Source organism: Anas acuta, chromosome 10, assembly GCF_963932015.1.
Source record: "Anas acuta chromosome 10, bAnaAcu1.1, whole genome shotgun sequence".
In the NCBI taxonomy this organism is placed as follows: Eukaryota; Metazoa; Chordata; class Aves; order Anseriformes; family Anatidae; genus Anas; species Anas acuta.
The window spans coordinates 1,937,436-1,957,934 of record NC_088988.1 but is presented as its reverse complement, the minus strand read 5'-3'; the positions used below and the strand labels follow the sequence as shown (position 1 = coordinate 1,957,934).

At 52.8% G+C, this 20,499-nt stretch overlaps 1 protein-coding gene and 1 long non-coding RNA gene across 2 annotated transcripts in view; one reads left to right on the top strand and one right to left on the bottom strand.

The window, feature by feature from the left end:
- ZNF469 (zinc finger protein 469) overlaps nucleotides 1-20,499 on the top strand; it is a 212,027-nt gene that overhangs the window by 133,363 nt on the left and 58,165 nt on the right. The window lies entirely within an intron of this gene.
- Nucleotides 9,451-19,198, bottom strand: LOC137862014 (uncharacterized). The gene is made up of 3 exons (XR_011100003.1): nucleotides 16,945-19,198; nucleotides 15,229-16,672; nucleotides 9,451-14,514 (listed from the first exon to the last, which is right to left on the bottom strand). It is a non-coding gene; the product is annotated as an uncharacterized lncRNA (long non-coding RNA).

Genomic DNA, 20,499 nt, shown 5'->3' with positions numbered 1-20,499 from the left:
TGCAACAGCAACCGAAACGCTCCACCTGGAGGTGAAAGCAAATTATAACGGGGGCTTTGTGGCCGGCTGGTGGTTTTAGATTAGAACCTGGACCAAAAAATAAAAATAAAAAAGGGCAGGTATGCGTGTTGTGTCGACCTGAAAATGGAGCTCTGTTAAGGGAAAGGGGCTGCGATGGGAAAGAAAGCTCTACCACCGTGAGCTCGCTCAGATTTTGAGGCCAAAAGTGAGGTTTTGAGTTTTCTGCCCATGCATCCGGGCCTGGGCATGCCTCTGCTTTCCTGGATGCTCGTTGCAACCCCGCTGCACCCACTTCAGACCCCGAACACCCCACCGAACTGCAAGCCTTCCCCATCCAACCTGCTCACCAGCAGCTTGCGGTTTCCAGCAACAGCATTTTTCAGCTATGAGCAATTTACTGAAATGAAGTCACCCAGGCTAATTAGGAGGCTAATTCGGAGAGCCTCAGGACCCCGGGGAAAGCTGGGGCTGCGTTAGAGGCAGCATCTCTGGGTTTTGGGATAAGAGCCCTTTGCTAGCTCAGCTGAACGCTGCAGTGAGCGAGCTGCTGATCTGATCCACCGGGCATTTCCACTGTTCCTGCAAACAAAAACCTTCCCTTGTGTCTCTGGGGACGTTCTGCACGTAAATATTGCTCCGAGGGAAATTAACGTTGAATATATGTGGAAAATAACCAAAAACTATAGTCATATATCTTGCAAGAATTACAGGAAATTAGCGCAAGTGAATTACACTAAACAAAATTACCCTGCCATAGAGCACATGTGGTCTGAGGGAGAACTTGAAAATCATTCGAGGAGGCTTTTTTTTTTTTTTTTCTTTTTTTTTTTTTTTTGCAAAGCTAATGGATCTCATAATTTTGCACGGCCCTATTGGAAATAGGAAAGAACCTGCCTCGTTCAATTAAGAATTAGAAGCAGAGCAGCAACAGGGAGAAAGATTTCTTTAAAAAAAAAAAAAAAAAAGTGACTTTGTTCTGAAGCTCCGTGAAATCCTGCTGAATTGGGAACTCTCTCAAACACTGCAGTATTTGCTGCTTTTCAGAAAAACTTCACGTTTTCCCTCCCGGGGTGCTCTCGCTGCAAGGATTTCACAAAATCACAGAATTTCGAGGTTGGAAGAAATTAAGAAATTTCTTTCCTCTCCCCAGCAATCCCAGCACTGGTGCATCACAAACATCTTTTATTTTCGGCCCCAAAACCTTGTGTTTGACCAGGCAGGAGGGAGAAGGGACCTGGCTCTCCTTTAGCCCCAGCCAAACGTTCACTGAACTGGGCTGAGGACTGGGCTGGGCACCGCTTTGGGGTGGCTCCTGCAGAAGCCAAGGATCCGTTCCCCAAATTGCGAACAAAACCCAGCACCTCGCGCCGAGGTCAGCGTTGAGCATTCGCCGCTGTCTCAGGAAGCAGGAAATTCCTAGCACTATGTGGGGAGCGCAGAGTTCAGGCGGACAAACAGCGGCGCTGCCTTAATTGGGGCTGGGCGAGGAGCAGACACCAGGAGACCCAGCACATCAATGCGCCTTCAGATCCTGCTCCATCCGTCTGGGGAAGGGGATGGTACAGCTCCAGCTGGGTTATTTTAGAGCCCTGAGAGCTTCTTCTAGCAGGAGGAGGTGCCAAAATAAGAGCAAGTCAATAGGGAGCACTGGAGGGCAACGACTGCAGCTTTTGGGGTTGGGAAGGGGAAGGATGCTCTGTGCATCCCGAGGGAGCTGCCCTGCCCCGTGCAGAGCCCGGTGGCATTTTGGGGTGTGAGGGACCTGCTCGGCCCCTTCCGTGGCATCTCACATCCCAAAGTGAGCTGCTGCTGCAGCTACCTCAAAAACCAGCACTGGGGGACAGGGTCCCTCCTGCTTTGTGGGGTCCCCGAGCCCTGTTGGTGTCCCCATCCTCCCTCCAGTGGGGACAAGGGCAGTTTGATAGCAGTGCCTGGATAATATAATTATTATTATAACAAATTGTACGTGGGCAAGGCTGCACTAAAGCAATGTTGTAATGCGCCCGCATGTTTCATCTTCCATCTATGAGGTTTAATATGTTCGTCCAAAAGTTCTCAAAGCCCACCAGCCCCAACAAGCCAGACCTTGGCAGGTGTGTGCAGCACCTCTGCCCCCACCACGGCATGCCGAGAAATGAAAACTTATTTATTATGGGGCTACGCATCCCCAGTTGGGGTTTGGGGCTCCACCAAGCCTCCGTGCAATTGGGGCAGTTTGGGAAAGCGTCCGTGCGTTGTGTGCAGGCACTGCAGGTGGTCTGTGTGGGCACGAAGCCCCCGGCACGTCCCCGCTGCCAGCTCAGCTCTGTGTTTGCAGGGCTTCGTCTCGTGTATGTATGGAAAGCTGGCGAGAGCAGGATGTGTCCTTCTGGGGGAGGTTATCTGCACGGGGAGTTCTCTGGCACCAAAATGCGATGGTTGGATAGGAAAAATTGTTGGCTTCGATGTAATTCTTCAACTGTTGGAGTGGGGGTGAGAGGGACTGCTATTCCCCCCATCCCCTTCCCAGTCTTCTCCCCTCTTCCCTAAAGAAAACCCTCTCCCAAACAAAGAGGTTTGTTATGTCTCATTGTCTTCTCTGGCACTTGGAGATGCGAGTTTTTCCCATCTATCTTTTTGGCACGGGTTCACGCTCTGTGTATCTTTGTTGGTTTTGCACTGATTCTCGCCCTGAGACTGACTTTGGGACCATGGGAAAGGTTTTATGGCTGCGATGGGGCAGCGAGATGTCTGAGCAGAGGCACTGAAGCCCATGGCATCACCTATGGTGGGCTACACCACCCCAGGGTCCAAACGAGGCTCCCAGCAGGAGGCAAGGAGTTTTACATCATTTTTTTTTTATTCCTCAGACACACAAAACCTCATTTTGATGTAGCACACGGCAGCGAGTCCCCCGCATCCTTCTTGTGGGAGACGTGGGGGTAAAAACCCTGCTGGTCCCGGGCAGGAGCTGGATGTGCCTGTGAGAATTACCCGCCATGGGGTTTGGTGTTAGCAGGTGATGCAGGAGGTGATGGCAGTCGTATGGGAAGTATCTCCAGCCTAAGAAATGGAACAGGTAAATAGGACCCCAAAGCAGAGTCCCCCCATCCTGAGCTGGGCATTGTGTGGGAGACGTACGTGGCTGGAGGAGCAGCACAGGAGCCTTCAGGAGAGGCAAATTGGGCAAAATACCCCAACCTGCAGCCAGCAGCCCTTCCTATAACCTAAAGAGAGGGGAGAAATACCCACGAGGAGAGCAGTACCCATGCCTGACGTGCCTTGCTCTGCGCCAGCCTTGACAAAACATGTGCTCCTACTTGACTCTGCCACTTCGCCGTGGAGATTATTACCAATCCGGCACATTTTTGAAAGCAAATGAGGTTTCAAAACGCCTGCTGATAAGATCTTTCTTGCCCTCAGTGGAGTCATTAATTCAATATGCTGAAATACCAATTTAATTAGTTTGCACGACGGTCCCAAGAGCGATGAAATAATGCTCTTTATTGTGTGAACATGTAGTGCGCCGTGCGTAATCCTGCTCTTTATCTCTTGTCTTCTCTTCTGTCTCACTGGCAAATATCAGTGCATCCTGCCTCCCCGTCACAGCCTCATGCGAGCACGCCAGCAATCCCCGGTGAAACACCCGACGTTGCGTTAAAACAACACCGCAGTTATTGCTGGGGCCAGAAAAATCAGGGCGAAAGGCTTTATGATGTTGCCAGGTATTACGGTGCGCCCCGTCTGTGCGTAGGAGCATTTATCCTTCATCCCCATCCTCCTCCTCCCAGCTCTGCTGGCTGTCACGGTGCCGTGGTGGGAGCAAGAGTCACCCCGAGAGAGCAGAGCCGTGGCTGTGAGCTCTTCATCCATGGTAGATGTGATTCCAAGGGTGGGGATGGACCGAGGGATCCCCCCGTGAGCACCCAGGTGCTGTGCAGTGAGCACGGAAAATCTTTGCCCATACTCCGTGGATGCGACCGAAGGAATGCACTGAGCCCTACGGGAACTGCAGGCGGGCGTAAATCATCTCCACTGCTCGTTTGCCGTTCTGCTCAAGCAGAGGGATTTTTGCTGGTAATGTCCTTGGTATGCACTCCTCGAAAGGTTATGTCACTTAATGGATGTCACAGAGCTGCGGCGAAACTCCCCTGGCGGGCTGGGTCCCGCTAGGCTGAGCTCGGTGTTTAAAGCTGGTTTTTTTTTGGATTTGGTCACCTTGGGCACAAACCAAAGGTCTTCTCGCCATCACATGGCCCAGCTTCTGCAGGCCCACGTGGCCGGGGCTGAGTCCCTGGGAGAAGTCAGCAGCTGAAGCTCATCCTACGCGAACGGGGGGAACTGGTGGAGATTTTGCAATTCACCTCTTCAAGGAAACGTGACAGATAAAGTACACAGAGATCCAAACCTTGCGAGGCTTCCAGATAAACCCAGGCGTTTCATTTCAGCTAACCCAGGAACTAGACAAAATAATAAATGTCCGAGTCCCTTTTCCTGCCTCTTTTGCTTAATGGCTCTCGAAAGGTCTTTGAACACAAGTCCAAGCCCTCTAAATAGTCCCAAATCCTCCCTCATCCTGTTTTGATGCACCTGAGCTCTCCTCCAGCCCTTCTCGCTTTTATATCTGGTTGCTAAAAACGACCAGTGAGAGGCTTTCTCTTTCGTAATCGTCCCATCCTTTTCCAGATGATTCCTGCTCAGCCCCGCGTACGATCCAGGCATCCCCCCAGGTCTGTTACTCCGTTATTTCAGCGCTGGAATTCAGATTTTAAAGCTGCTTTGCCTAAAAAGGTGCCTGCGTTCCTGGCTGCCGAGCTTCTGGAGGAGCCGAGGATCGTCAGTGGAAACAGGCAATGGGAAAAACAGATAAAGCTCCACGGTCGAGATGAGGTTTTCAGTCGTGAAACATAGACAGAAAATATCCTCAGCGACAAAACGGAATCTGCCGGCTGCGCGCTCCCGAAATCATCACGAGGTGATCACGTTTCTCGTGAGCTCATCTCTGTTTTCGTGGAATGTGGTGATAAGCCTGGAAATTCGTTGTGCAGAAGCGAAGGTGGAAGAAAAGCTTCAGCCTTAAAAAGCAGCTGAGGGCTGAAAACCAACCTCATCTTTGCTCCCTTTTGAGGTTTTTCTCCCATTTGTAGCCCCGAGCCCCTTCCAGGCGTCCCACAGCTCGTGTGGGCTGAATTCCCTTGCAGCAGGGATGACCTGGCTGGTTTGGGGCACTTCAGACCCTGCAGGTTTGGGGACTGTTCCTACACATTGCAAAAAAAAAAAAAAAAGGCCTTGAAATTGATATTGGCTCTGAAACCCAATCTCCTCCAAATCAGGGAGGAGCTGCTAAAGCCGGTCCAGCTTTTTGTCTGGTGAAACAAAGTGCTCTGCAAGAGAACAAAACCCTTAATGGATGGCTGAGCACGCCAGCAGCTTTATCGTCGACTGCGATCTGCACGAGGAGGTCGGTTGTGAGTAATAAGTGCATCCCGTCGGATAATGTGCCATAAATTAAAAAATAAAAAATAAAAAAACTGAGATGCTTCCAGGCCACTGCAGGGAAGAGGAAGAGGAAGGACCAGAACACGGCGGTGCGAAGGATGGGTGCGAGCGCACCCCTTGGGGACGCAGCAAGGGACATCAGCTATGAAAGTGCCAGCTTTGGGGTTTGCCCGGAGGGATCCTGTCCCTCCAGTGACACCATGGGGCTGGACCAGGACGATGGAGTTGGTCCAGATCCCATCAGCTTTCCTTGGCCCCAGGCGAGGGAAGGCGAAGCAGCGAGCTGTGCACCAGGCTCGCCGCGTGGCAGGAGGTATCTGCAGGCAGCCCCCGCCCCGATGCCGGCAATGTGCCTCGCATTAGGGCTGAAATGTAGATTAGTTGTTGTCAGCCTCCCGCAAACCCGTACAGATGGTTTTGCTTTCCGCTGCAATCGTCTGGAAAGGGCACGTGCCCGCCGCCGGGGGGGACCAGCAGGTAGGAGCCAAAACGCACCCCAACGTCCATTTGGGGTCACCATCAGGGGTCTCCTGGCTGCCACCCCCTCTGTATTACCCCAGAAGAGTTTATCCAGGCAGGTTTTGTCTCAGCATCCCACAGAATAGCGTTGCTCACCACTTTGCAAATTATCCTGAGTTTTTTTTTTCTCCTTTTCTCCTTCCTGCGCACGGGGCGGACGTGGCTTTAATGCCTCGGTCGTGCAGGAAGATATTTGGGCTCAGGACATCATTTTTTTAGCAATCCCCAATATCTTTTAAGGCATTACCTGCAAGCTGGGGCAGCCAGGCATTTTATTACCTACCTGCAAAGGGATTCCCGTCATTAGCTTTGCTGTGCGCTGTAAAAAGGAAGAGTGGAATTTAACCTAATTGTGGTAATATGGAACAGCAAAGCTCTCCGGTTATGTAACGGGGCCTGCTCCTAACCAGGGAAAGGGAACCCTCTGCAATGTTATTTTTCCAGTAGGATGGCTGCTTTCTAATTAGGTTTATTAAGTAATATCAAAAGCATATGGAAGGGGAAATGCCATCGGTTCATCATGAAGCCATTAAGTTTGTTAGAAAGTGAAGAGCACAGACAGTGATTTCTCAGAGCTAGTGCTGAAAAGATAATATCTGCCCCGGCTTATCGGCACATCTATCTCGCACGGGGCTCTTTAGCCAGCCCATTTGCTTGGCTTATACCGTCCAAGCCTTTCTGCCATTATCCTAAGGCTTATTCTTCTGCCAAAACAAGAAGTAATCCCAAAATTCCCTTGACTGACTCTAGGAAGTTATTAGGAACTTGCTCGCGTGCGTTACATTTTTACACTCTATTATCCTATGCAGATCTTTCCTTTAAAGATTTTGCTGCCCGAACAAATCTGTCCGTTTCGAACCTAATCCAGCTGCAGTACCTGTTCTCATCTAAATAACGCTTCTTAGGCTAAGCCTCTCCCTCCTGGATGCTTAATCGGTTTTTGGCACCGCTTCTCATGGCGAGCTTTATCTCCGGTCCTCTTTCCGTGAAAAAAGGGCACTTATTTGGTGCTCGGGCTGTGATGGGAGCTGGTATGGGACCAGCTGCTGCCTCCTGCAAGGGCCAGGTCTTGGGGACCAGCATGGCCAAGGGCTTTCTCCAACCCTGGGTATCCAGGACATCTCCTGGAGCTCAGGGCTGAGGCTTCGAGATGGCCTGAAGGACATGAGCAGAACAGACAGCACCCTATTATTTCTGGCCTAAACAAGTTTCTCTTATGCACTTTTTAATAAGCTGTTCCCACACAGATAATTTAAGAGGGACAAAATCTACGCCAGAAGGGGAAGTGAAGACAACAGCCTGCTGTACTGCAATTAAAGGTGGCGGTCAATTAAACCAGAGCGGCGACTAATTGCGTGTAGGATATTCCACCACGATGCCCCTCTGGGTGCCGGTGCCCATGCGGGGCAGGGACAGAGCTTTGCAAGGGGACAGCAGGAAGGCTGGGGCTGCTGTTGTCCCCACAGTGTCCCCGTGTGACCGCTGATGTCCCCGTGCTGTCCCCATGCAGCTTGCAGCCCCCGTCCCTGTCCGGCGCCGCGCTGAGCGCTCGCTGCCTGCAGAAACGCTCCAGGTCTCGGTGCAGCAGCGGCTCCCGTGAATATCTGTCTTTGCAATCAGGCTCTGGTTTTATTTATTTGTTGCAAGCAGCCTCTCGCTGTCCAGCAGGCTCTTGTTTCGCAGTTGCCATTTGTCTTAATTGCTTTGTATTTCCACACCTCTGCGCTGCTGGCAGCGCGCGCGCGTTTCCTCCGGAGCTTTCCTGCCTCTCAACATCTTCCGAGGGAAGCTTCTGCCTCTTCTCACACGCAGCCCTTGCTGCCTCTGGGCACGCTTTCCCGGGGATGGTTTCCAGCCTGTGAATCCCCCACCTGGTCCACGACCACTTCCTTATTCCCGTCCCCGTTTTGCACCCCCAGCTCCGGGCAGGAAAGCAAGCAGGGGAGCAAGGGACGTGCGAGGGGCTTACGGAGGGTGATGGGCGTGCAAAGTGGATGCGTTTCGTTCTGGATGAGTTTGGGAATATTTCCTTTATGGTTGGTTTGCTGCCCCCATCGTGGGGTGGGGTATGGCTTCCAGGTGCTGAGCTTTGCACCTGGGCAGCCCCTGCCCTAAATCTGCTGGTGGTCACTGTTCCCCTGCCCAGCCCCATCCAAAATCTGCCCCAGTCCCTCTATGATCCCCCCGTGCCCAAGCAGTCGGGGCAGTGACCCCATGGGATGCGTTTACGTGTGTCGGGATGAGAGAGAGCCCAAATGTCTGCTTCCCTTCAGCTGCGTGCTTAACTGTTCTCCTGGGCAAGGATTTAGGTTGTGGATTCGGGGGCTGCTGAAGCTAAAAGCGCATTTTCTAACCTCTAATCTGGTGCGCCTGCCTTCCTTTCCCATTTCTGCCTTGCTTTTGTTCCAGGAAAACTTTCTAACTGAAAGCTCAGCCGGTGCAGCCGAGCCGTAGACGGGTCCTTGCCGCGGGGGGGGTTGCGCTCGTCTCCACTTAAAGAAAAAAAAAAGCAGGGGGAATGAGAACAACATGCAAATCAGATGATGCAAGCCTATAACCCGACCTGGGACGTCACTGCACAGACTATTTATTTCAAAGATTCACCCTTTTCCATGGCAACTCGGGGCCGGAGGCACAGGCTGTCCGGAGGAACGTGCCCTGCTAAAGCCATCGCCGCGGCCGGCGGGCTCCGCTTACGGCACCTCGCCGGGCTGGGGGGGCGGAGGGGCTGCACTTTACATCTTTCCATAGGAAACTTCCCTCCGGGGCCCAGCTTTTGCTCTGAATTTGAAGCGATTGCACAACCCAGGGGCTGCTCCTCCACTTAGGAGAAGCATTTCCCCCCCTGACTTTTAACCACAAGGATTGAGCGGTGCCGCCGTCGCCGGTGGCGCACGGGAGATGCTGCTGAAAGCCGGCACGAGCATCCTTGGGTGGCTGCACCCCTGTCAGGGGGAGAAAATCACTTGCAGAGGAGGGGGGAGCATCGTTTTCGGAGGGGTTGGCTTGTGCAGGGTGCAGCTTTGGCCACCGCCGCGTGCGCTGCAGCAGGAGCTGCTGTTGCAGCGCTGCCTGCAGCTGCAGGAGCAGGTAGCAAACATCGCGTCCTGGCGCCCTCCCAGTGCGACCACACTTATGATTAATGGGCTTATAAAGAGGAGCTTCCCCTTCCTCCTAGCAGCACTTACCGTCAGGCCACATCTGCTGGCATCTGGGCCTGAATCCTCCTCGCTTCTGCTCCCGTGCTCGCAGGCGCAGAGACCCCAAAGCAAAAGCAAAGGGCAGGGGGGCGAGGATTCACCCCAAAAATGCAAAACCTATCCAGGCTGGGCATGAAGGGTGCAACAGTTGTTTCTGCGTTTTATATGAAAGAGACAATCACTCAAATCTTTTTTTTTTTTCTTTATTAAAACAAAAAGGCCACTTGGCAGAGCCCGGAGTGCTGTTCCTCATTTAGTTAGCCGAGCATGTGGCTGTTTGTGTAGATATTATTTCTCTGGAAACGCTGGTTTTAGTTAATCACTCTGTAACTTGTATTGGATTCTGTGTTTATGTATTAGCCAAAGCCTCTTTCTGGGCCTTTATGACATAATTTTGAAGTGTTGAAAAATCAGCTTATTCTCTGCCTTCACGGTCTGATATTTTGAAGCATTTTTTCCCTTGTGAAGAAAATCCTCATAAACCACCTCATTCTTCAAGCGAAAGAACAGCTGAAAAAAAAAAAAAAAAGAGAGAGAAAGGGAGCTTTTCTTGGCTCGAGAACGGAGTGGCAACATCCTGCTGGTTTGATAAGCCAGGAGGAGAAGGGAACGAGCCGGGGGCCTGGTTTTGATTAGAGCTCCTTAGGGACAACGCGTGCCCAAAAGCGCTGGCGCGGGTCGCCCGATGCTGCCAGCTCCTCTTCCTCGGGGCAGGCGGGGCTGACGGGCAGCAGGGATGCCTCAGCTCCTCGTTGGCTTTGTTTCAGCCTGCAGAAATGAAATATTTCCTGAAATGCCGTGCCCTCAACCCAAAGGGAACACCTTTTGCGCCCAGGCTTGCAGGAGCCCTAGGGAGCTGTCGTTTGCTGAGCATCGTGAGGAGTGCTTAGAAACCCTACAAATCCCCCCGAGCAGAGCAGAGGACATCTCTCCAACTGCTCCACGAGTGTCACCAAGGGCTGTCCCCTCCTTAGCAGCATTCGGGGTCCTGCCAGCGTGCCGCCCCGTGGCCCTTGGGGACATCAGAAGGGGGACACCGGGAGGCCAGCCCTGCAAACCAAGAGCACGCAGAGCTAAAGCGAGACATCTGTCAGCACGGCCAAAGCCCAAAGTTTAGGTTTTCGTAGTAAAAGGGCTTTAGGAGAGCTAATAGGAAATCGAAATGTTTCCATTACTGCTCCATTTCCATTAAAATAGTTTTTAAAAGTACATAGGCGGCTTTGGTGACATAAACACATCGGCTTTGGGCTGCTGTGCCAGGAGGAGAGAGTGAAAATGATTATTCGAATAGGTCAGCTATGGGAAAAACGTTGAGAAAAACCTCCTTGGCACTTCGGATCCTTTTCTGTTTTGCAGGCTTTAAAATGCTTTTCCTTCTGTTTGGTGCAACTTGCTTTTAGGGGGCATTTTTGACATTTTCCCCCTTCTTTTGCCCTTTTTTTGCAGTAGCAGGGGGGCTGGCAGGAGTATTCGAGGAACCTCCTTCCTTCCACAAGCTTTTCATATTTTGTTTTTCCACTATGTAACCTTTTAAAAATTCTTCTAACATTAGAAATATTACGATGTTTCATATTTCCTTGGCCCAACTGTACCCTTTCTGCAGTTTGAGCTGCTGCTTCAAAGCCACAAAAGACCAAACTGAAACATAAAGAATTTGCTACCAGAAATGATGGAAAACTCAGCCTCCTCCGTGAGGGCTGCTCTGTCAGAGCCACTGGCAAAAAAAAAAAAAAAAAAAAGGGGAAAGAAAATAAAAAAGGGAGAATAACTCTGCATCCCAACGAGTACACAGAACATTAAGATAAATGGGAAAAAGAAGAAGTTAGATGGGGTTTATTTGCTTCAAGAAAGGTCATTGCTTACTGGGTTTCCTCCTAAGAAGGTCTGAAATCCAAAAGGTTGACCAAGAGTAAGCAGGCAGAGAAAATGGCTTTTGTCTGGTTCTGCTGGGAAAAATACATACATATCAGAGCTGTAGCGTGGAAGTGGTGACAAACGTTATGTATTTTTAATTTCCTGCAATTTTATTATTTTTATCTGTTATTGTCTGGAGATAGAAGCTGCAGCAAGGGCTTTGTTCAGCTGCTACGTGGGGATGCCGGCACGTGGCTACTGCCAAGTTCCTGTCCTGTAATTCCACTGTGATTTGGGCCGATCTCAAGACATGGGGAAATTAGTAACAAAATCCACGTCGCGGCATGAAAATGTGTTCCCTTCCATCCAGACATGTTGGTTTTGGCAAAACCCAGCCCAGGGATCACCCATGAAACACCTACGTGGGGCTGCACCCGCTCTCCTCAGCCCCCAAGGCTGCGACTCCTCGTTCTGACCCTTTCACAGTGATTTTCCTGACTTCCTATTCCCTCACTTTCTGCTGCTTTTAAAGCATGGCACATTCGAGGATAGCTTTGCTGAGCTTTTCAGGAAATGAGCATTTTTCTGCTTAAAAGAGAAACACAAATGAGGGTGAGGGTGGCTGAAAAGCCAGAGGTGCCCCGGGGTGGTCCCCAGCTCCAGCCCACTCCAACCCCTCCTACAGAAGTGATGCTGGTGCTGGTCCCTTTTGTAATAAATCTGAGTATTTGGTAATCTTTGCACATCAGAGGCATGAAACCATGCTCCAGAGCCCCGATACATCCTTGCTTTTTAATCAGCAGCATCATGTACCAGTTCCCACCAGGCCAGCTCCCCGTGCGCACAAATCCAGGTTTCCCATGGGCTCCAGCCCGGTTGAAAAAGCAGCGTGTTTCCCACGTGGGAAGGGGACGATCCTTCACGAGCACCCTTCCCTCCTCTCCCTGACACCTCGTAAATCCAGCGTCTGCCTCCGGAGGCTGGTGGGAGATGCTGGGGCTGCCTCCCCGTCCCCAAGCAGCGGCGCTCGCCAGCACATTCGTGGCAGTCTGGATGCGGAACGGCATTGCGTTGGACGGGGCTTTAATTAGTTTCCAAAACCTTATTTATTTTTTTTTGTATACAAAAAGTGCTAAGGGCCAAATCTGCTCTTCATTACCTTGTTTTGATTTTCCTGGAGCTAATTTAGGCTGCGAGTTGCAGAGCTGAAGGCAGCGGGCGCTCTGTGCGTCGCTGCCCCTTGCACACCTCCGAGGGCGCACGGGTGCTCTGTGCACACACACATGCACACGGGGTGCACCCAAGCCATGCTTTGCCTCCGTTCTTTTCCCAGGCCCTGCATGGGTCCTTAAAGCAATTCCCTCTCTCTTTGGCTTCTCCAGTCTTTCCCAGTAGCAGCTCTGCAGGTTCAGTGGTGATGTGGGTGGAAGAAGGGCAACTCGGGGACAGATTCAGCAGCGTTTGTGCCAAACAGTCCTGGTGGGGCTTTGTCCCTTTTATCCAATATTCAGCCCGTCTCATCCCCTCCGTTCTTCACCCAGCCTACACGTGATGGCACCATGCAGATGTGTGTAGGATGAAAGCTGGGTGCAGAGATTTGGAAAAGGATGGATGGAAGGGACATGGGTTGAAAACAGCCCTTCCACTCCACCGGGACCTGGTCTCCAACCTCCTGTGCTCAAATCTTGATGGTGCTGGAGGTGGGGGATGCAACACAACCCATCCACACCTGCCCAAGCTTGGTGAGGGCGCAGAGCTCCCAAACCCAGCAGAACCCACCCAGCATCTTCTTTGTCCCTTGGCGAGGACCCATCCGTCACGGCGCCGGCTTCCTGCTGGGCACAGGGCGCACGAGGGGCGAGCACGGGCAGGAGCGGGCTTGTTGCAGGGGCAGGCAGGGGCTGGCCGGGAGAGCAGGTATCAAAATGCGAATGTACAAAGAAGGCTTTCTGAGGTTGCCCAGGAAACGGCAATTCTGGAATTTCCTAACTTCGGCGTGTTTGCTTTTGCAGCTTTAATGTTCCTTTAATAACGTTGGCGGCGCATTCGCGCGCGCGCGTGTGTGTGTGTGTGCAGTCGATAGTTTATAAAGTAGCATCAACCTCTGGAGCTTTGGGATTGTCAGAGGATAGAAAGCCCTGTATAAATGCAAGTGGTTATTTAACATTTGCCATTTTCAGGGTTTTATTCATGCGGAAACCTAGAAGTCAGAGGGCTGAACCTATAAGCACTTTAAATGAACAGCTTAGGGGTGGAAATCCTGCCTCCTGAGGCTCTGCTTGCTTTGCTAAAGGGGATCATTTTGGAGACTACCGTGCCTTTGAAAGCAAACCAGCAAGAATTTGATGTTACTCAGTCGTGATCCCCCCAAATCCAACCAACCCCGGCAGCTCTCAGAGCCCCGTGAGCAAACAGAGGCACCGGGCAGCGACCCCAGGGATCGGAGCTGTGGCTGCGGGGCCAGATCCTGCCTGGGGCTGGCCGGGCGCAGCTCCCTGCTCATGCATGTGTTCTGTTCCTTTCATGTTTTTTGTTGCGAGCAATCATGATTTGCACGTTAATACAATATCATGATGATAATCTGGCAGCGGGCAAAGCTGGATGCGGCGCTGGAAAGTTCCTCCGTCTCCTCTTTCCATTATTCTTGGAAGGGAGGGCAGCGCGAGGCGGGGGCCGAGGAAGCCAAGGGAAGGGATTTATCAAGGAGGCAAGGCTGAGGACGAGCACCCATCCATTTCAAATAAAAATGGTGTGAGTGGAAACGTCAAAAGGTGTTGCAAGAGCACGCTGAAGGGATGGAGAGTAGGGTAAGAAGGCAAGTGATGCAACTGTATTTAATTTTTTTTTTGCAGTCTAATTATTTTTGAGTCAGTATCACTTCGCCTTGCAAACCCTGACTCATGCCTTCTGCATGCTTGAGGCTGGCAAGGCTGGACGCCGTACAAAAATGTTGGACTCCAAGAAAGCCTGGCAGAGCGTGTGATTTCCCTAAAAAAAATATATATATATATAATAATAATAACCTGAGCTAATCCCGTCACATTTTCTGTAGCTTTTAATGCTCTGCTCCCGCGTGCTCCGTCTCATCCCTGCGCGTTGCCTGCGTAGGTGCGCTCCGGCTCTGATTTGCCTCCCGGCAATCAGCCGAGTTAAAAATTCCTCCCTGACCTCGCTGGGGTTGCTCTCTCTCGGGCTTGGCAAGCGTCTCGGAACCGTTCCAAAGCCCCACGTGCCGCGACTCGCCGCCGAGCCCCTCGGGGCAAGGGGGAGCTGGCGCAGGTGGGATGGGGAAGAGCGGCAGGGGCAGGAGATGCTGCGGGGCCGCGGGCTGTTGGAAAGTTCAGCAGGAGCAGGCTGCGAAGGAGCGGTTTGGCAGCTGGCCACCGCCGCGTGCTCGCTGCAGGTAACCTGCCCTTCGAGCCCGGCTTTCGCAGGTTTTCACCTGAAAAAAAAAAAAAAAAAAAAGTTTTTAGACAAAAATCCAGCGCTGCTTTTCCAGGCGGCGTGCCCGGAGTTTGCGCCGCCTCTTCGCCGGGCTGCTCCACACGTGGGGCAGGCGTGGGGCTGAGCAGACAAAGATTTTCCAATTAATTATTCCCCAGGTGAGATTTCTGGGGATGCCAGGGGCTGCTCTGTGCCCAGGGAGGGGTTTTCTAGGGGGTCAGCAGCAGCAGTGCCCCCAGTGAGATGACGATCCGGCAGCATCCAGGTGCTCGGGCGGCACACACATCTTATCTCTGCATGGTTGGGATCATTACACCTGGAAAAAATAAAGGAAAACGGGGCAGCATCCTGGGATTTGACTGCTGCCTTGGAAAACTGAGGTCTGCAGGTCCTTGTTGAGTGGTGCTTCTTGTTTGGGAAGGGGTTGGGAAGGTTTCACAGGAGCAGGGGGTGCAGAGTTGGCCCCACCTGTGGCTGGTGCCTGGGGCAGGGACGTTGCCTGCGTGGTGGCACCGTGCTCCTGCCTCCCATCCTAGGTGGGATCTGGAAGGGAAAACACCTCATCTGACCAGGCTGAACGTGTTCATTTCCCTTCCAAAATCAGGCAATAACGGCGTTTTTATTAGAAATCAACCGTTCTGACCTAGCGCTGGTTCCAAGCACCGACTTTTCCCTTGTTGTATGTGTCAAGGAGTGAAAATTACAAAGCAACCCTTTACGAAATATCCCAGAAATGGCTTTCTTTTTGGCTGGCTTTCTCTGTCCCATCTGGCAGGATGGTGGGGAGGGTCTGCTTGGGAAGCGTGGATGTGGGCGAGCGCTGAAAAGTCCGGGTGTGCTCAGAGGGGAGCAGCTTTTTAGGGTCAGGTATGGAGGGATGGATGAACGAAATTGCTCCGAATTCTCCTAAAAATGGAGCAAAATGCCACTTCTAGAAAATTCACCAAATTTCCTTTGGCTCTGAGGTTAATAAGGCAAGAAACAAACCCCTCTCCCTCTCCACGACCACGTGTGTTTCTGAAAGACACAATTTCTCCACTCCGTGCTGGAAGATTTCTATTTCACGTCTTGGGCCAGCCCCAGAAAACGCCTTTTTTTCCCCAATTTTGTGCCCACCGCCCTCCACCTTTGCCTCGATTGCTTTGGAGGACCACAAGGGTCGAAGGATTTTAAATTAAATGATACCAGCAGCGGGACAGGAGCCGAGCAGGTCGTGCCAAGCCCTGTGCAAAGAGAGCAGGAGGTTTGAGCTTCTTTGGGCTGCATAATGGAAATCACCAACGCTGGCCGATAATCTGGGCATGATTCACGCTCTGGCAAAACGTGCGAGAGCTCTAGGTGTCAGTGAGAGTCAAGCCCGTAAAGCTATTTTAACGCGGTGCCTTTTAATGCAATTTCCTTTGTTTGTAGTGGTAGGAGGCATTAAAAAGCTGCCAAAAAAAAAAAAAAGAATGAAAAAAGAAAAAAAAAGGAAAGAAAGAGGAAGGCAAAGACTAGCACAGCTCTTGATTTTTGAAAATGCTTAGAGGTGGCTCTTCTCCAGGCTCTATCAGGTGGTGATGCTCCGAGATGTGGGAATGACACCGAGGAGAGCCGGGTGGGTGCCAGGGAGCAGGAGCAGAGGAGGTGACATTTCCCCATGCCCTGGTGCTGGTGTCTTGGCTCGTGCTCGCTTCCAACGCTGGCTCTGGTGACACCAGGACGGAGCTCATATGGGGTCGGTGCTGGACTGGGCTCCAGGAGCATCACAAAGCTCGGTCCCTGCAGCACCAGGAGCCCTTTTCTTCAAAGAAAATGCATCTTGGAGGCCGGCCGTGAAAACCTCGGCTCTGTCTCCAAGTTTGCAGCTTTTCCAAGCATTCCTCCATCAAAAAACTTCTTCCTGCCAACCTTCGTCAGCCGCCACTGTCTGAAGTGATAGGAGGCAACTAACCCTGGCAAAAGGGACAGGGAGAAAGGTTTGTCCGGCTCCCGAAGGGTGAGGACAACATGCAGGGAATCGTTCTGGGGTGCTGAAACACGTGCACATCCCGGGATGGGGACAGCTGCCTGGGTCCTGTTAAATCACTTCCCTTTCTCAGCCACCTTGGGGCATTTGGAGAAGTTGGGGGCAGCGACAGCATGATAATGAGGGCTGAATCCATCCCTTTGTGGTGCTTGGTTGGGGTTTTTTTCCAAAAAAACATCATGGTAGTGGGAACCTGGGGCTGGCAGCTCAGGCTGCGCCCCTGTACCGGGGCTGTTGTGCACGGTGAGGGGGGGTCACTGCCAGAAATGCTCCTCAAGAAGCTTTAGATTGCTTCAACCACCGTAGCCATGCTCTGGAAAGTGGGATTTTATCGCGAGGGCTCTCTGTGGCATTGCACAGGAGGATCTTGCCCTCGCCCGAGACGCAGGAGGAGCAGCAGAGGGCTGGAGGCAGCAGGACCGGGCTCCTCCGGCTCTGCAAGGCCAGCGTTGGGTGCTGGGGTCGAGGGGTGAGGGTCTGTCTGCAGAAGGTGCAGGAAAAAGCCCTGGGGATGGTGCCCAGGATGGGTTTCTCCAAGCAGCTGGGAGTCAGGGAGCTCCAGCACATGCCTTATTATTCCTGCTGGGTGACTTCCAGCTTTTTGGTGGGGTTTCTCGTCTGGTCTCGGAGCAGTATTGTTGGGATGCTTTTGTCTGGCTCATCCCACTTCAATGCCGTCCCGGAGCATCTCCCCACAACACAGAGGCCACTGAATGCCTCCTCCCTTCTCCAGCAACCATGTGCACAGTGGCTGTTGGGTTTCTAGGAAGCTACCCCATCCTTTCTCCTCCGGCTTTTCATCACCGTTGGCGCAGGCTGGAGCCCGTCCACGGGCTCGTGCTCAGCTATTGTCCTACCGGCAGCTTTACGAGCAGGTTCCAAAGGCTGCAGAGCACAGGAAGGTGAACGCAGTCACATTTGCAGAAGCCCCCTGGGAGCTCGAGCTCCCAGTTTCAGGACTGCAAAGGGACCAGGAGGCATTAAGAGAGTCCCAGGGAACCAGCTGGGAGCATCCCATGGAAAACGCCGGCACACATTGCTCCGGCATGCGCACCGCTCTCACTGCTGCTTACCTCTGTCTCCCTTGTGATTTCCCTCTCTCTCTTTTTTATTTTTTTCTTTTCCCTGAGTGCTTGAGGCTTTAAATAGCAGCAGTGGAGCAGACGCTGTGCCAGGCAGCAGCTGGCGAGGAGCTCCCCACTGATAGCCGAGCCGCGGCCGTGCGCTCCCTGGGTGTCCCTGGCACCCGGCCACCCGCAGCACTGCAGCGTCGGCGGAGCTGCTGGGGGAGCCAGCAAGGAGACAGGCAGTGCCCTAGGGCCCCGAGCCACTTGTCACCCACCTCCCTGTCCCCTCCCCGGTCAAGATTATGCAGGGTGGGAAAGTTTGGTGGGCACCGAGCATCCACGCTTGGTTTTCCCCCGTTGTGGTGTCCAGGAGAAGCACGGCTGATGCTTATGGGTTGTTCTGGAGGTGCAGGGTTTTGGTCCTGTCCTGGCACCAAGCAGGACAGCTGGGGATGCCCCACGCTGACACCTTCCCAAGAAGCTTGCAGCAGCGTGAGCAATGCTGTAAGAGGGAGAGCCCCGGGAGTGACCAGGCAATAAAGTCCCTCCGAGTGGCAATCTCCTGCAGCTGTGCTCAGAGCCCTCCTAGGGAGCTGTGCTGCCGCTGGGATTCGTTCCGGAAATGTTCCTGTCACAGAAATCCCTCTTTAATTGCTGCTGGTGGCATCGTTACAGAGCTCTGGGGAAGCAGAGAGGGGTCCAAGCAAGGGGAGGAGCAGAGGGAAGCAGAAAGCCACTTGGTGCTTCAAGCAGCGCAGTCGCGCTTGCAAATTGCAAGGCTGGGGTTGCACTCGTGCCCCCTTTGGAGGGCTGATGCTCCCAGGAGAGAGGCCCCAGAGCCTGCAGCTTCCCCGAGCTTCATGAGCACAACCGTGAGGCTGTGGACGCCCGGACTCAGAGGCCAGTATCGAACATCTGGGCCTCATATCTCTGTTTACCGCAGCCTCCTTCAGAGCGACGTTCATGGCACGTGAAGTCATTTGGCATCCTCCCTCGGAGCAGAAGATGCTTTCCTAAAGAAGAGGAGTGCGTCCTTCCTCAATTCGCAGCCCTGCACAGTGTGCTCCCCGCATCCAGCTTGGTCTTTGCATCCGTTTGGCTGCGAGGAAGGCACAGAGAAGCAAGGCTGCGTCGCTTTCGGCAGCGTGTGAAAGCATTTTCCCACCGCTCTCCGTTGAAAAGCATGATTTAATTAACATTTTTATATGTTTATTATTTAAGAGAGCACATGCTGCTGGTTTGGGGATGTGTTTTTTTTCCCGGTTTTCCCCAACTCATGCTCATTGTGAAACAGTTGAGTCATGCTCCGTATAGACGGGAGGGAAGGGGCAGAGGGAGCGTGGGACAGACAGGGAGCACCAACCATCCCCACCTGGCAGGGCTAGGGGTTATGGAGCTTGTTTCCACACACAAAACAAGTCAGGAAGAGCCTAAAATCCCCCCCTGCTAATCCACGCTAGCTCTCGAGCAGAGCAAGAGCTGAATTTCTTGTGGTTACCCCACAGGTGCAAGCAGGATGCGCGCCCGGGCTCCCTCCAGTTGGAGCACCTTTGCTTGGGGTTTATGGTTTTGAAGTTGCTGCCTCCGGACATCCATAAAAGAATTGTTGGGAGCCACTTGCCTTCAAAAGGAGGCCACCCAAAGCAGCAAGAGAAGCCAAGTTTATGCCAAGGATGTGTCTGCAGTGGTCAGGATTGGGCCATGTAGGGGCAGCCCTAAGGCACGCTTCTCTCTGCCCAGGGAGGTTGGTGGGTGCAGGGAGCAAGGCTCCGTGTGCATTGCTGTCCTGGTGTTTTCTGTGTTGTGGCCTGGCTTTAAAAAAAAAGAAAAAGAAAGGAAAAAAAAGCCAAGCCATTTTTAGTCGCAGCCCTTTAAGCACGGGCTTACCCTCACACCCATGCTGGAGGCTCCCCCACGCCAGCGCTGGAGACTTTGCTCATCGCAAAAAAAAGTAAACATGTGCTCTAGGGCTCTGAAAACAGATAAAAAAAAAATATATCCCGCCCTGGAGGAGAAGGATAAACATTGCTAAAATGTTATCGTTTGTGCAACTGCGCTCTGGGTGCTGGATGCGGCCACAACCGCAAGGGCTCCTTCCCTTGCACGGGAAAGTGCCTGGGAGCTTGGCTGGGACCAGCTGGAGCAGCAAGCAGATTTGTTTAGCATCCTCTGCCCTTATCAGCATAAACAGAGCCCCCGTCTTCTGGGGGGGTGACCGGGGGCGTTTGACCAGACAGCTGCTGGTCCTCATCTCAGGGACAATTGCAAGGTGGGTGCTGGCAGCTCCTTGGTCCCGTTGACCCACGTGGCACCAGCAGCAAGGGGGTGCTGGAACCCCCCTCTCCCCATTTCCTGACCCTCTGTGGCTGGACCCAGGTCCCAAAAAAAGGCTGCATGGGGTGGGCACCCGCTGGGTGCTCCCTGGCTCATGGCACACGGCGATGCGCCCTTCTCCCTGGAGCCAGGGCAGGATTTCTCCTTGTAGCTGGAGCAGAAAATCCGCGCTTGGAGCTGGTCTCGCTCTCCTCCAAGAGAAGCCGTAGGAAGCAGGGGAAGGTATATAACCATAAAAATAATCGCCCCCAGAAGGCTTCTGCGGAGGGGCCTGGGGCTGGCAGTGGTGTGCGGCCTCTCCGTGTCTCTCTCCGGGGCTAAAGATAGCCGTGTCTGCAGCTGAGCCGTGAATCAGTGGTAAAAAATGTGGGTCACCTCCTGTGTGAAGAAATGAACGTTCAGAGACTCATCCGCTCCTGACCTCATTTTGCTGGGTATGAATCAGGCCCCAGCCCGCCGGACCCCACAGCTGCTCCTGCGCCGGCGGCTCCGCGCTGGGTTACCCGGCCGCACGTCAGCCCTTTATTAAAAGCTTTTTGGGGCCGGTTTGCTCGTTATAACCAAAGGGGTGTTA